The 17,140-nt window shown below is 41.8% G+C and overlaps 1 protein-coding gene across 1 annotated transcript in view; it reads right to left on the bottom strand.

Moving 5' to 3' along the window:
• The window catches only part of LOC149794917 (uncharacterized), a 109,966-nt gene extending 109,648 nt beyond the window's left edge, over nucleotides 1-318 (bottom strand). Inside the window, exon 1 of the mRNA XM_089963731.1 lies at nucleotides 217-318. The gene's annotated coding sequence lies outside the window, so the exon portion shown is untranslated. The remainder of the gene's footprint in view (nucleotides 1-216) is intronic.
• Nucleotides 319-17,140: the final 16,822 nt, after the last annotated feature.

Here is a 17,140-nt window from a genome sequence, read left to right as displayed (position 1 = left end):
ACTTAAGTAACCACTTGAACAGCTCCAAGCTATGCTATAACGCTACATTTTACTATTCAATATGGAACGGTACCTTCAAATAAGTAACTGCTGGCAAACCTACCATAACCCCATAAAAATTAAATTGTCGGTCCCGAAGCTATGACTACTTATCGAACTAAATTCAAACATGTTACTATTCTTAAGAACTACTTATTGCATTGTTGCACTATTTACCTAGATCAACACCCTCTGATAATTTTAGCGGAGATTCATGCTTATCAAATTTGAAACTTAAATAAAATACTAGTCGACAAAGTAAATACTAAAATCGTACAAACTTGTTTTCAATTATTGTACTATGTACACAAAATATAATTTGGTCATTAGAATGGCAGTACTGTCGATATTGTTCTCTTTATACACAATCCCTCAATTTCCAGCTGAACGTTATACAAACCTTGCCATTAATATATTTTTATAAATTAAATACAATATAGACGTTCTCAACAACATAAACCCGGTATAAATTTTATGAAAGGGATTTTCGCCCGAAGTCGTACCTTACTTGCATTAGGTACAATTAGGGGTACATATAAAGTACGAACAGGACTCCTTTTCGCGAACAGGACTTACCTTCTACGAAAAGGACCGATGATGTTTTTAGTAACAGTTTCAATCAATTATTCTATTTCACAAATGAAATTATGTTGTGTGGTAATTCATTTACATAGCATATTGTTTTAATATAAGTGTAAAAATGGGTCTTTTTCGCGAAAAGGACTTACCGTTTGCGAGAAAGACCCAGTACGTTTTTACTAACAAGATCGTTCAATAGTTATATTTCACATTATTTTGTATAGTAACTTATTTTGCATAGCATTTAATATATCTTTTTGAATATAAAGTATCAAAATAGGTCCTTTTTACGAAACGGGTCCAGTTTCGCGAAAATGACCCAGTACGATTGACTAACATTTTCAATATATATTTTTATTTCACGAATGAAATGAAGTTGTGTATTAACTCATCTTACATAGTATTTAATATTTCGTTTTAATATAAAGTTGAAAGGTAATAACTTTTCAAGAAAGAAGAAAGGGATGTGGGTGTTTCGTTGATAATAAAAGAAGCATTGTAAAGTTCCGAGTACACGCATGATGGCAGGGACAAAAAGAAGGAAAGCAAAGTCACAGAACAAAAAACTGATGCATTTTCGTATTTAAATATAAGTTACAGACATTGGCTATCAACAACACACCTCAGATGTGAAGATGGTTCTTGTTTACCCTGGACTGAGGAATAATATTATGCAGGATACATTGAGAACAAACATAAAAGAAGATTGGATGGCTTTACTGTTGATGGTTCAGTTATAACTGCATTTACAATTATCTACTTTTTCAAGATAAAATTGCAGTGATTGACTACTGACATACCTGAAATGATATCCCATGTTTTTCTTCGAGCATACAACACATCTTGTCAAATTATTAAATGAAATCCTTTTTCTGGCACTAAAACACTGCAGTACTTTCAAGAAATTACTAAAATTAATGTAAAACCTTGGGAGCAACGCGATGGCTGTTACCATTTGAATTTATCGTATAATAAAGCATATTATAGAAAATTTCACTATAGCCTCTCGATCTATCGATCAATTGATCGACATTTACTTACTAATTTGTGCACTCCAAATACATACACTAGATACAATAAATCTGTAAAAGGTATGTATACATTAGGGAAAAATGAAAAAAGAAGTATCGGCAAATATTCAGAATGTGTACAATACCTATTCATCATCATTTCAGCTGTTTTCGCTGAATCATGCTTCAGTTTTTCTTTAAGATCATTCTTCACAGATTCCTTTGTTCTTATGTATTTTATGTCTCTATCTATCTGTATTGGAGAAAATGTTCCAATATACACATCAGTGACCATATTTGTCGGGCGGTGGGCCATAAATGTCAGACAGTGTATCCACGAAAACACCGCATCCATCAAATCTACTTCAACAACCCCAAGTCCACCTCCAGGAAAGATGCGTACAACAATATACTCAGAACTGTACAGCAGAATCTCCGCCAAACGAGAGACACATGGCTGAGCAACAAAGCTGATATCCAGCTCTACGCAGATAAGCGTGACATGAAGAACTTCCATAACGCCCTAAAAGAAGTGTATGGACCTACATCCTCCGGACCCCCACCCCACCCCCTTCTCAGCGTAGACGGGAACACACTAATTACTGATAAAGAGAAGATTCTTTAACGATGGGCTGAATACTTTGATAACATCCTGACTCGTCCTTCACCCATTCAATGATGAAGCAATCATTCGTCTCCCCCACTTACCAATCAACGAAGCACTGGATGACCCTCCAACCCTGCTCGTGACACAGAAAACGATACGCCTGCTCTCCAGTGGCAAAGCCCCTGGTTCAGACTCCATCCCAGATTAAATCTACAAGGAAGGGGACACAGCCCTGATAGAAAGGCTTCACCAACTGTTTTAATTGATGTGGCTGCAAGAGACGATCCCACAGGAATTCAGAGATGCTTCCATAATACACCTGTATAAGCGCAAAGGGAACCACCATGCCTGCAACAACCACTGGGGTATATCCTTGCTCTCTATCGCAGGAAAGATACTTGCCAGAATCCTACTGAACCACCTCACTTCGCGCCTTGACCAGGGACTCCTGTCAAAAAGCAAGCGTGGATTCCGGAAAGAACGTGGGACCATCGAAATGGTGTTTGATGTCAGGCAGCTACAAGAGAAATATCAAGAGCGAAACGCCGACCTTTCCTCCATCTACGTCGACTTGACAAAGGCTTTTGATACTGTCAGCAGAGAAGGACTGTGGAAGGTAATGGCCAAGAACGGATCCGCGAGAAAATATATAACCATGGTGCAGCATTTCCACAACGGTATGAAGGCACAAATCCAGGACAATGGAAAGACATCTGAGATATTCTCAGTAACCAATGGCGTCAAGCAGGGTTCTGTTCTGGCACCGACACTGTTTAGTCTATTGTTCTCAGCCATGCTGACTAATGCTTTCAGAGGCGGAGATACTGGAGTCAGCATCATGTACCGTACAGATGGAAAACTGTTCAACTCCAGGAGGCTTCAAGTGAAAACCAAGGTTATGGCAGACACCATCAGGAATTTCTTATTTGCTGATGACTGCGCCCTCAACGCTGGCTCAGAAGCCGATCTGTAACGCAGCGTTGACAAGTTATCCAACTCCTGCACAAGCTTCGGTTTCACTATCAGTACCAAGAGGACTGAAGTTCTGGATCAGCCGGCCCCTGGATTGCCCTATGTTGAGCCCAACATCACCATCAATGGTCAAAAACTCAATGTAGTGAACCGCTTCATCTACCTTGTCAGCACACTGTCACAGAGCGCCACTATTGACGACGAGCTGAACCTCCGCATTGCCAGAGCCAGCGCAACATTCGGCAGACTGAATGCCAACTTCTGGAATAGAAGAGGCATCATCATCCAGACCAAACTGAAGGTCCACATGGCAGTTGTGCTTCCGACACTACTTTACGCATGCGAAAAAGGACGGTGTACCAACGCCACGCTAGGAAGCTGAACCACTTTCACACCACAAGTCTCAGGAAAATCTTCAACATCAAGGTTCCAGACACTGAGGTACTCGCCCAATCAGGTCTACTCAGCATCAACACCATCCTGATGCAGTCCCAGCTACACTGGGCGGGACATGTTGCAGGTATGCCAGACCACCGGCTGCCTAAGAGACTCTTCTATGGCGAGCTACAGCAAGGACAGCAATCCCACAGAGGTCAGAAGAAACGCTTCAAAACAATCTGAAAGCTGCATTGAAAGCGTTCAACATAAACCCTGATTCGTATGAGCAAACAGAAAGCGATCGAGTTACTTGACGTTCCTCCGTGCACAAAGGCTCCAAGTTGTAAGAATTTAGCTGGACAACAGCTGAAGAGCTGAAGAGGCAAGCCAGAAAAGCGCGTGCCATCAACCGTCCTGGAGATGTCCCACTCTTCCCTTGTCCCTGATGAAAACGAACATTCCGTGCAATGACTGGCCTCACCAGCCACATGCGTACGCACAGAAGAGAATCAGTCCCTCCAACCCTCGGATGACTAGAGTGGTCCTCGACGACTCGACGTACGAACAAAAAAAACCCTTGCAAGTGAAGCAGTATAACTATCCAGCCAGAGCAAACACATTTGAACGTAATTCGTCGGACAGGAGAGAGCCAGGCCAATCGGGAAAGTCGACTAAATGACAGGAGCTACGAGGCTTGACCAAGGAACGCAGATGTTTTGCGACAGTACACGTTTTGACTGAGGATAACTCTTCTTTCAACATTTCACACTGTCATCTCTCTCTCTCTCTCATAATGACACGACTCGGTGACCAGAAGAAGACACAGTTGGCGACACTACGACCAAGTCGGCGACTGTGCGACCCAGTCGGTGACCAGAGCAAGACACAGTCGGCGAATCTGCGACCCAGTCGGTGACCAGAGGTAGATACAGTCGGCGACTCTGAGACCCAGTCAGCAACACAGTCGCTGCTCTGAGACAGTCGGCGACGCTGAGACCAAGTCGGCGACCAAAGGAAGACCCCGTCGGCGACTCTGCGACCAAGTCGGAGACTCTGCTACCGGAGAAAGATCCAGTCAGAAACTCTGAGACACAGTCGGCGACTGCGACCAAGTTGGCGACTTTGCGATACAGTCTGCGACCCAGTTAGCGATTCTGTGACCAATCAGCGACATAGTCGGCGACACGGTGACCCTATCGACGATTCAGCAACTCAGTCGACGAAGCAGTTGGAGACCACAGGACACCCAGTCGACTACTAAGCGACTCAGTCGGAGACCCGGTCGGTGATAAGAACCGAGAATAGGACGGTAGAAATATATCGCACTCTGGAGCGCCAGTCTTCAGATAGATTCAGTGGGATATCACTCCAAATACAACAACCTGTCTTTAAGATCTCGAGATAACGAGACTCGGGGTAGTGTAGCCTGGGGAGAGTATTCCGCTACACTATTATTGGCTCCTAGCAAAATATATCCCGAGGAAATATTAACCCGAATGGTTTTGCGTCTTAAAGGTTCCTGGTGATAAGAGGGCGAGATTATCACATACGCTTAAGGAATAATTTGTTTTCCGTCCTCTGCCTTTCAGCTACAGTTAATTTCAGCTTAGAATTTGACCTGATGTTTGATTACTCTCTTTAGTTTTCCTTTGTAATTTCATAATGATTCCAGGACTGCTTGGTCCATAGCAAAATCAGTCCACTAACGTTTTTGGTGTATCGTTAAGTTGGTCCTCGTTTTATATAATAGTAATGTTGATATAATATTCTTTGTAAACAATAATTTTATTTTGGGGGTTTCTTAGTCTTAATCACAGGGGCTCGTATCTTTGCTTACATTTTAACTGTCAGTCATACATTAGTATAATTTTTTAAAATAAATATTATATGCATGATGACTGATAGTTAAATTACAAGCGATGCTCATAGACCTTGGTCTTAAGTGAACCTGTGTACGATACTACGCTATTGTTACGACTCTATGTGGTTATGCTCAAATGCATTTTCCACGAGTAATATTTAGTTATTGGGATTTATCAAGTCTCCTTATCATGATTCCCAAATTTGCGACTTTGAAGATCAACAGTTTTCTCCTCAACAAAAATGTAAAAGTGGAAATATTTTCTATAATACCTTAAACTAAATAAATGTTAAGGTACTCGTATATTTGCAAAAGTAAATTAAAGCAGCCATTTAAAACGTTTTTTGAAATTAATTCATATGTACAGTAATTTGGGGGTTAGTCGTCTCCCGTTGTGCGTTAGATTTCAAATCGCTTTGATTTACTCCCAAATTGAAGCACGATTCGGGCGAGTCAGACAAAACAGATTGCGTGTTACTATCCACTGTTTCCATTTTCTTAAAACATGAGTAATAAATTGAGTGAGATTATATTTAGTGACACTTCGTCAAGATGGCGAAGGGGTTATGTCGTATTTATTGTAATCAGAAAACCCATCGATATTAATTTTCGTTTCGTATCAGTTAATTTTCGTTTCGTTAAAGTTTAAGTTTGATTTTAAATGTTAGCGGACTTTGTAGAACCGTCTGACCACTTAGTTTTGGGTCAGTTGATTCCGCCTGGCTATAAATATACGTGCCAACTACAATTGTATTGGGGACAGTCGCACATGCACGCGACGTAAATCCAATCAACCAATCAATCAACTGTATTGGTGGTGCCGTCGCATATGCCCTTTTGGGCGCACGTGACGTAAATCCAAGAAATCAATCAAAACTGTAATGGTGGTGTAGTATGAAACGGTATTGTGTGAAGACGCCCCCATTACAAGTGAAGCAGTATATACATCCCGCCTGAGCAAGCAGATTTGGTCGAAGTTCCTCGAACAGGAACGGGCATCTAAAAAGTGTAGGGACAAGGTCTTTCGTCGACTAGAATACAGACTATACAAAGCTCTTTCGAGAAGCGTGAAGATCTTGGAATAACGACATTGCGACAATACACTTTTGATTGAAGATATATATTCTCTCATCATTTCGCACGGTTCGTCTCTCTCTATGTCGATCTTGAGCCGGGAACAATTCGCGAAAACGACCTTGTCTAAGACAAAGTCAGCGACCCAGAAGGGCGACCCGGTTGACGACTCCGTGACACACGCGACGAAACAGTCAGTGGTCCAGTCGGCGACTCAGCGACGCAAACGACGATCCAATCGACGACCCACCGACTCAGTCGACGACCCTGTCGGCGACCCAGTCGACAACTTAGCGACCCAGAAGGACGACCCATTCGACGATTTAGCGACTCAGGCGACTCAGTCGGCGACAAGAACCCATGACGTAGAAATCTGTCGCACTCTGGAGCGCCAGTCCTTAGACAGATACAGCGGGGTATCACGCAAAATAAAGAACTCGAGATAGTGAGAATCGGGGTTGTGTAGTTGAGGGAGGTGCCGCTACTAATTGGTGGGCAGCGGTGGGATAGGTCGTGGAGTAGAAGACATAATCAAGATGACTTACGGAGGGTTAAAATTCAGCGACAGGATGCTTACTCCCGAAATGGAAGTAAAGACAGCAATTCCTTTCGATGATGAGTTTTGCTGCTTGAAGGATGCAGAGAAAAGACAAACTATTACAAAGATGACTATTGGATAGGACCAGGAAGGCAGGGGAGTCGTCGAGACAAAGAATCTCCTCCATACGACAGATCATTTTAGTGGACAGGCAATGTTGACACTTTCGGAGTCGCCGAAGATCAAGATACCATTTCCACAGAAGATGCAGTATGGGCAGCGTTTACAGACAGATCGAGATTTGAAAGCAAGCCGTTTCAGAAGGAAGTGGTACGACCGATCTTCTGCGGAAGACCTTAAAGAAGCCGGTCGTTAACTCCGATATCGTACGACAAGACTACACCCTTGATGGATTTTAGCGTTCACTTCGAGATGTGTTCAACCTTAAATTCTTGGACAGAAGAAGAGAAGAAATTGTATTTAGTTATTGTACTGAGAGGTCAAGCACAGCAATTGTTGGCAGTACCAGAGAAGATTCGGTTCAGGCTCTGAAACAGATTTTCGCATCATCGAACCTAGTTATATCGAATTCAGCTCAGAAGTAGAGTTCACAAGAACGTGGAAGCGTTACCAAAGCCTTCGCAGGCTATACGGTGGCTTGTAACTTTAGCCTACCCAGAGGCGAGTCATGTTTTTGGTCGACACTCTCGCGAAGGAGCAGTTCATTGATGCCTTGGACGATTCTGCTATGCACTTAGAAGTTCAACAGGCGAGACCAGCTACGATTAACTTACTTTGTACAGATAGCTGTCGAGTAAGAGGCATTTGATATAGGTGAGTTACAACGACAGGGAGGGAAAAAGCATATCCGCGGAGAGTCGGCACAGGAAGAAGAACAAGGGCCATTAATCAGAGAACTGAGAGGACAACTATTGGAGCTGACGAGATTGGTCGCTATACTTAGGACTGAAGTAAGGAGTACCAAGCAATCGGGACTAGTCCCAAAACGACGGAGAAACAGAAACCAGTCGACAATAAAAATCCAGCAATAAGACGGTATTCCGCTGGGGTAGAAATCTGTTACACTCTGGAGAGCCAGTCCTCAGACAGATACAGCACGGTATCACTCCAAATACAAAGACCTGTCATAAAGAACCAGAGACAACGAGACTTGGGGTAATGTAGCCGAGGAAGTTTCCACAACATTATAAATCATTTAGGTTGTGGCTAACAACCACTGAAGTAACAGCCCAGAAGTTTACACGTCTCAAGATGGCGATTAGTTCTTTTAAAATTACATATCTGGTGATTGAAAAGTTTTGAAACTGTTATATGGTGTGCCAGTTTAGGTCCAAAAGTGCATACACCTTTGAAGTGTAATTGGTTTTTTAGTCCGTAAGAATTACGTCACAGACTGGAAACTTTATTTTCTCTAAGAATGTAAGAAAATCATAACTTTACACACAATTTAATTGTCTTTAACTCGGGAAATATTCGTTTATGAGGTAGCTTATTAATTTTTAAAGAACAATCTTAAATGATGGATTGAGACTAATTTTAAATAGGCGCAAGGTTTGGGACTGAAATGTTCATGATGCAGTCTTTGGTACACTACATGATCAGACACTACATTTTTTCATGTAAAAATTTGGATATGGCAAGTTTCAAATAATAATGAACTTGGCTAGTTTCTTCAACGTTTGTTTCATGTTCGCTGCCAAATAAGTATGGGGGCGTTCTATATATATTATCCACTTCTGAGAGAGTGATCGGTATACAGTGAAGTTGTTTGCATTTGCAACATGCACAATGGACAGAATGTTGACATAATACTGTTACTTTCATGTATTGTTGCTGAAATTTCATTGTATCTTGTACTTATGGTAATTGTACATGATTATGCACACAGCTAACAAAAATTACTATTCACATTCGCTTAAAACCTCAGCCGCTCCGGTGGCCTAGTGGTTAGAGGGTCCTCCCCGGATGCGGCAGGTCGTGGGTTCGTATCCCGACCGAAGCATACCAAAGACTTCTAAAAAGGGTACTAACAGCTGCCTCGCTTAGCGCTCAGCATTAAGCGGTTATTGTTAGGACTGGTCCGCCTGGTGTCAAGATAATGTGACTGGGTGGGACATCATGCTACATGTCTGCGGCATGATGACCCAGTGCTAGACATCACTTTAAACTGCCACACTGCAGACATCGTAGCGATATGACTGAAAAACTGTTAAAGCTACGTTAAAAATCCAAATCACACACACACACACACACATTTATTATTGGTAACAAGGGCATGATCATATGCTGGGCGTATAAAACATTTAGGCAGTTTGAAAATAACCAGCAGTCTTGTGCACAATGCATGTCAAACCAAGCATGTGAAATCTGTGTTTGGATGGACGGTAATGATTTCATTCCAAACCACTGTCAGATCCAAAATGAACATTCCTCAAGGGGTTTGGATGCTACCAACCATGCCTCTGTCCTCACCTCAGTAGCAACTACTTATGTCATAATCTTTTAAGGTGTGGGTCATTAATAGACAAAAGGTTTAAGCAACCACATACGTGATTCTCGACTTGTAAATAAATGTTAGTGAAGTAAACATTTTTTAAAAAAAATTATCGTAGTAAAATGATCAGGTCTTATCAAGGTCATACGGCGGCTACGTGATTTTTTTTTCAATATGTAAATATGATCACGTGACCATTATCAACGCATCTGTTTTGCGGAATATTCAAGTGTTAGAACGTTGTTTTAGAGAAATAATCTCAGTCGGGCTCCTGAACACTGGGACGTAGAGTTGTTTCTTTTGTGGAGTCACTTTGGGAATTACATTTAAATGTGTATTTGAATTATTTGGATTCTAAAGTATTAATTCTTTTTTCCTGGAAATATATGTGTGCTCATTCAGAATTATTGGACACAAAATTGCATTAATTCAAACACCGGATTATTTATTATGTTTCTACATGGAGCTGAAGACAACAACATTGAAAGGGATACAGCAAACGTCATCACCTTCCATCTGTTTCGTCTGGACTTGAACTTGAAATCATTAGAACATTTTATTATTAGGTCTTCTAAAATCTTATTCGTCGATTATTCGTGGATTATTTTTGGATTTGATTCATAAAGCCGGAAGTTCTTATTTTAATTTTTTACAGTATTTTTCCAGGGAAATAAACAGTTTGTTAAATTTCTCAAACCTTGTTGTTTAAATTCTTCTTGTGTTACTGTTTATTCGAGCCTAAACACGAAACACATCCCAAAAGGCATCACTTTGTATTGATAAAGTCAATCTGGAGTCATGAATGCTGAAATTTCCTTTGCCCTTTCTGTCATTGGAATTTGCCAAAATCCTTTAAGAAGTTAAAATTTGGTGACATACTTTGCATTTCCAATTTTATCAATGCAGTCACCGATTCTTGGTAATGAAAATAAATCTGTTTTGATCACACTGTCAACGTTTCTATAATCAGTGCACTTGTGGAAATAATTATCTGGTTTCAGAATAAGTATAGACGGTGAAATCTATTCACTTTACTCAGCTCTATGAAATCATTCTCCAGCAAATCCTGAGTTTCTTTTTTCAAGCATGTCTGTTTGAGAGGGTTCATTCTGTACGGGTGTTGTTTCACAGGTGTGGAAATTACAATTTCAACGTAATGGTAGATATTGTTTGCGCTTGTAGGAAATAAGTGCTCATATTCAATTAATAACTGTTTAAGTTCATTCCTTTCTTCTTGTTGAAAATGTGAAAGTTTCATGTCCAGATTATTTTTAACTTCTGAATTCCGAAGATTTATTTTTCCAAAATCAACAGTCCGAATGCATTCCTTCACTTAAATCCTCACTAAGTGGGACAGGTAAAACTAAATTAATTGCATGATTAACCTGGCTATCTCTCTCAACATACTCCTTTAACATATTTATGTAGCAAAGTTGTTTTTGTTTTCGCCTCCCAGGAGTATGTATGATATAAGTTAAATCATTTACTTTCTTTTCAACTGTCTATGGACCATAATACTTGGCCTGAAGAGGATTTTGTGGTATGGGCAAAAAACTCTATTACCTGACTGAAAAATCCGTTCCTTTGCACTTTTATCATACTTTAATTTCATTTTTGACTGAGTAAATTTCTCGCAACCTCACAAACCTTAGATAATTAATACTTAAAACTGGAAACATAATCGAGAAGATTGATTTCGGTATCTTTATTAGAATGAAGTTTCTCTTTTAACAACTGCAGTGGTCCACGCACAGTATGTCCAAAAATTAGATCAAAGAGACTGAATCCTAAAGATTCTTAAACTGACTCCCTGACAGCAAAGAAAAGTACATGAATGCGCGCGTGCATGTGTGTGTGTGTTTGTGTGTGTAATTTGGATTTTTATCGTAGCTTTAACAATATTTCAGTCATATCGTTACGATGTCTGCAGTGTGACAGTTTATAGTGATGTTTACCACTGGGACATCATGTCACAGACAGGTAGCATGATGTCCCACCCACTCACATTATCCTGACACCAGGCCGACCAGTCCTAACACTACCCTCTTAATGCTGAGCGCCAAGCGAGGCAGATGTTAGTACCATATTTTTTTATGTCTTTGATATGACTCGGCCGGGGATCGAACCCACGACCTCCCGCATCCGAGGCGGACGCTCTAACCACTAGGCCACAGGAGCGGTCGTAAATGAATGCCTTCATCCCAATCTTTACATGTATCGAAACAATATGACCGAATCAAATTTGTCAAAGTTTGATGAAATGTTTCTAAAGCCCATTGTCTCTCAAGGTGACAGTCAGAAGATTTGAATTGTTGGATGCCTAATTCGTACATAACTTGTTAGAAAAATTCCAGACATAACATTGGAACCTTGATCAGATTGAACGGACGTGGGAAGGCCAAATTGAGTATAAAAAACGTAATAAAAGCTTTTATTATTGTTTTAGTTTTAATATTCCTCAAAGGAAATGCCACTAGGAATCTTGTTGACACACACATAATGGTCAACAAGTATTGATTACCTGACTTGGTCTTAGGTTAGAGACCGACACAATCTACCATTATTCTGATAACTTGTTCGTCAAATGCAGGAACATGTTGCAGATGAGCCTTAGGTATCTTCTGATTGGGTTTTCTACCATTTGACAAATATGACAAGATCTGCAGCATTTAGAAACATTACTTTCGACATTTGATAAGTCTTATTAATCCCTAAATGACCAGCCAAAGGAGTTTCGTGAGCCGGACTAAGAATTTCCTGTCTGTACGATTTTGGAACTATAATTTGATAGTTCACTGACCACTCGTCACTAGCAGATACATCGGGAGGACTCCATTTTCTCATAAGAATCCCATTTTTAATGAAATAACAAACGGGTACTAATGGCCATTTGAAACAAACAGGAGATCTTAGGATCTTCTTCCTGTTCGACGACATGTTATTGTCGTTTTTCACCCTGATTACAATAAAATGAATGAGTAGTTAAAGTGGATCACTGTGATCAATACCCTTTGATTGATCCAAACAAGGACTGAAAGTGATCTCATGAAAAGCCTGATCAATATAATGTCAGCTAAAGGAATACTTTCCCGATCAACATCATTCTCAAGAGCTTTCTTTGTCATATCTCTAGTAACCGCACAAGCTGGGTATAAATCAAGGAATTCTTTCTCAATAGGATCGACTTTCTGATCCAAACAAGGCTTGTCAGTTACAAGTGGATTAACCACAACCTTATCTCCAGCTAGGTCATTGCCTAGTAATAAATGAATGTCCGCAACGGGTAAAACAGAGACTGTTCCGACTGTCACGGGTCCTGAATTAAGTCTGATGACAAATTTACACAATGGAGAGGAACATTAACAAAGCCGCGCTCTTCTCCCTGAATAAGAATACTCTCATTAGAAGAAGACTTCTCAGAAAAAGGCAAAGTACTTGATAATAAAAGACTCTGAGAGGCTCCCGTGTCCCTTAAAATTTTAATAGGGATTAGATTGGCTGAATAACTCGTGAATGATATAGAACCGTTCGACATGAATGGTTCATAATTCTCCATAATAAGATCAGACTGGGGTTTATTAGACCCAACAAATGTATTGCTTTCAATACATGACGGTGACCTTGACCTCTGAGAAATAAGAGCATTAGGCCTGTCTTGATTCTGATGCTTAATTTTCAATCTGTAGCAATCATAAACAAAGTGTCCTTTCTTCTTACAATAGGTACACATAGGAAGAGATAAGGACTTCTGATCAATTTTATCAGAAACTTGTGCTAGATTGAAATTCAGAATGGATCATCTTACGCTGAAATACATTTCTACCAGAAGACTGCTGAGTGGAAGACTTTCTTACAAAAAAACTTTATAAGCTAAGGAATACTCGTCAGCAGTACGAGCAACATTTTCCAATGTTTCGACCTTATGCTCATCAAGACAAGTCTTAATGTCTCTATGGACACAATTCTTGAACCCCTAATAGATTTTCGTAATCTTGATCAACTTTCTTGGATAAGCACCACCTATCCAATAATTGTACCTTTTCTCTTGCAAATTCGACATGAGTTTGTCCAGCTTCTTTTTTAAGTTTCTGAATTTATGCTGATAAGCTTCAGGGACTAACTCATAACCCTTTAAGATGCATTCCATAACCAGATCGTAGTCAGCACTCTGCTGTACTGAGGGGGATGCATAAATGTATCTGGATTTGCCAAAAAGTGCACTCTTAAATAATACAGTCCAAAACTTCCTTGGCCATTTCGAATTTTCAGCAATGTTTTCAAAAAGGGGACACTAACCTAAAATTCTTAGTAACATGAAAATTTCCTTTTCTTCCTTCTCTCTTTCTGCAATTCTACTTGTATTTGTATTTGTTTCTCTTCTTTCTGAAACTGCATTTGTTTCTCTCTCCTCTTTTTCCAATTGTATTTGAATTTGTTTCTCTCTATCTCCTCTTTCTCCAATAGCATTTTCCTCTCATTTCCTTCTTATCTAATTGCAATTGCATTTGTTTCTCCTTTTTCCAGCTGCATTCTCCTCTTATTTTCCTCTTTATCAAATTGCATTTGTCTAATTATATCTTGTATTTCAATTTTAATCCGTTTACTTTTATGATTGAATCTGATAAAGATATACTAATCAAAACCAAAGCACTTTTATCCAAAACCTTCTTTTCCACCAAATATTGGACCAAAATATCTTTTGTGCTTTGTTAAAGAAGCTTTTGCCTCAGAAAGATCACATTTTCTGGCAAGTTGAAGCAATTCATCTTTTTTCCAACAGTGTAACTGCTCATAGGGGTGTGTGTGTGTGTGTGTGTGTGTGTGTGTGTTGGCATCCGTTAGTCTCGAGAGACGATGGAACTGCGCCCATGAGAGATGCCCCGGTTTGTGGTTGTGCAGCGTCTACTGTGGCTAAGTAGTCCAATGCGCGAGTTGCAGTTCCTGCTGCACTTGCTGAACTTGAAGGTTGCGTCAGGTGTTGGTTGGAGCTGCTTCTTCTTCCTCTGCGATCATCTTTCATCAGCTAGCAAGCGTTGCTTGTTCTCTCCGGCTTTCAGACCAGTGATCAGAGCATGTCGCCAGCTTGATCTGTCTAGAGCGAGCTCTTCTCAGGTGTTGACATCGATATCAAGGGCTTTCATGTCGTGCTTACAGACATCCTTGAAGCGGAGATGTGGCCGTCCGATCGACCTTTTGCCAGAGGCGAGTTCCGAATAAAGAATGTCTTTGGGGATCCGTCCGTTATCCATCCGACGTACATGGCCCAGCGATCTGATGCGGCGTTGGCGGAGGAGTGTGATCATGCTGGGAATCTTGGCACGCTCAAGCACCTTATTGTTTGTTACTCGATCGCTCCAGGTGATCCCGAGTATGCGTCGGAGGCATCGCATGTGAAAGACGCTCAGTCTTTTCTCTTGTGAGGCGTACAGAGTCCAGGTTTCACAGGCGTACATGAGAGTGCTTAGAACGCATGCACGGTACACGGAGATCTTAGTGTTCATGGTCAGCATGCTGTTGTTCCACACTCTCTGCGACAACCTGGAGAGAGTTGTTGATGCCTTTCCGATCCGCTTGTTGAGCTCAGCATCGAGCGAGAGGTTGTTGGTGATGGTAGAGCCGAGGTACATGAACTGACTCACCATCTCAAGTTCGTAGTTGTTGATGATGATGCTTGGGGGTCCGCGTCCTGAACCATCACGTTTGTTTCCTTTAGGATTATTGTTAATCCAAACTCATCGCATGCTTTAGCAAAGCGGGCCATCAGGCGCTGAAGCTCAGCTTCTGTGTGGGTGGCTAGAGCAGCATCGTCCACGAAGAGCATGTCCCTGATGGTTACTTCACGCACTTTGCTCTTTGCCTTCAGTCGTGCCAGGTTGAACAGTCTGCCGTCTGATCGTGTGTGCAGGTAAATCCCTTCTGTGGACGTCACAAAGGCGTGCTTGAGCAGGACTGCGAAGAAGACGCCGAAGAGCGTGGGGACAAGGACACAGCCCTGTTTAACTCCACTACGGATGTGAAAGGGGTCGGATGTTGAGCCATCGTACTGCACTGTGCCTTTCATGTCATCGTGGAAGGACTGGATCATGCTTAGCAGCTTTAGAGGGCAACCAATTTTCGCCAGGATTGTGAAGAGTCCGTCTCTGCTGACCAGATCGAATGCCTTGGTGAGGTCTATAAAGGCCAGGAAGAGGGGTCTGTGTTGTTCTCGGCATTTTTCCTGCAGTTGCCTGACAGGGAAGATCATGTCGATTGTGGACCTCTCGGCGCGGAACCCGCACTGCGACTCTGGGTAAACTCTGTCAGCAAGCGTCTGCAGTCTGTTCAGGATGACGGGTGCAAAAACTTTACCCACGATGATAAGAAGTGATATGCCACTGTAGTTCTTGCAGTCGCTTCTGTCGCCCTTGTTCTTGTACAGGGTTATGATGTTAGCGTCTCTCATGTCCTTAGGCACTGCACCTTCGTCTCAGCACTGGCAGAGGAGGTCGTGCAGGTGTGTGAGCAGTACGCTACATCCGCACTTGATGAGTTCTGCTGTGATGCCATCCTTCCCTGGGGCTTTACCTAGGGACAGTTTCTCTAAGGTCTTCTTTAGTTCGTCTACAGTAGGTTTCTCGTCCAGTTCGGCCATGAGAGGGAGGTTTTCAATGGCACTGAGGGCATCATTGGTCACGTGGTTCTCTTTGGAGTACAGTTTGGAGTAGAACTCCACCCAATGCTCCATCTGCTTGCCCTTGTTGTGGATGGTATCGCCTGTGGCAGACTTCAGTGGTGCTGTCAGTTTCTTCGTGGGGCCCGTTGCTTTCTTTATGCCATCGTACATGCCTCTGATGTTTCCAATATATGCTGCTGACTGGATACTCTGACAGAGCTGAAGACAGTATTCATTGGCACACTGCCATGCTAATCTCTGCACTTTGCTTCTGGTAGACCTGTATGCCTGTAGTGTCTTCTGGCAGGGTGATCGCTTGTATTGCAGGTGAGCACTGCGACACTCTTCTATGGCTGGCATGTGTGTGGCAGAGTTAGCATCAAACTAGTCATTGTTCTTTGATTGCTTCTTACCAAAGATCCGTGTGGCTATGCTGTATACAATCTCTCTGATGTGATCCCATCTTTCTTTGGCACTGCCGTTAGGGGGTTCTGAGTCAAACGTCTTGGAAAGAGCATAGGTGAATTCCTCAGCCTTGTCTGGATATGATGTCTTGCTCACATCAATGCGTGGTTGACCCTATTGCCTAGAGCGGTGGATCTTCTTTGGCTGAAGCTTCATTTTGCAGCACACCAGCGAGTGGTCCGTGTCGCAGTCAGCACTGTGGAAGGTACGCGTAAGAAGCACACCCTTCATGGCTGACCGTCTTGTAATGATCAAGTCCAGCTGGTGCCAGTGTTTAGACTGGGGATGCCTCCAAGACACTTTGTGCTGTGGCTTTGTCTGAAAGAATGAATTGGTGATGCTGAGTTCGTGGTACGAGCACATCTCTAGAAGGCGCTGCCCATTCTCATTCATCTTCCCAATGCCAAACTTGCCAAGACAGGAGGGCCAAGAGTCATGATCAGCACCCAC

This window comes from Sinohyriopsis cumingii, chromosome 7 (assembly GCF_028554795.1).
Source record: "Sinohyriopsis cumingii isolate HCF-2022 chromosome 7, ASM2855479v2, whole genome shotgun sequence".
Taxonomy (NCBI): Eukaryota; Metazoa; Mollusca; class Bivalvia; order Unionida; family Unionidae; genus Sinohyriopsis; species Sinohyriopsis cumingii.
Note: the sequence above shows the minus strand (reverse complement) of the source record. Positions and strands in the feature narration are given on the sequence as shown.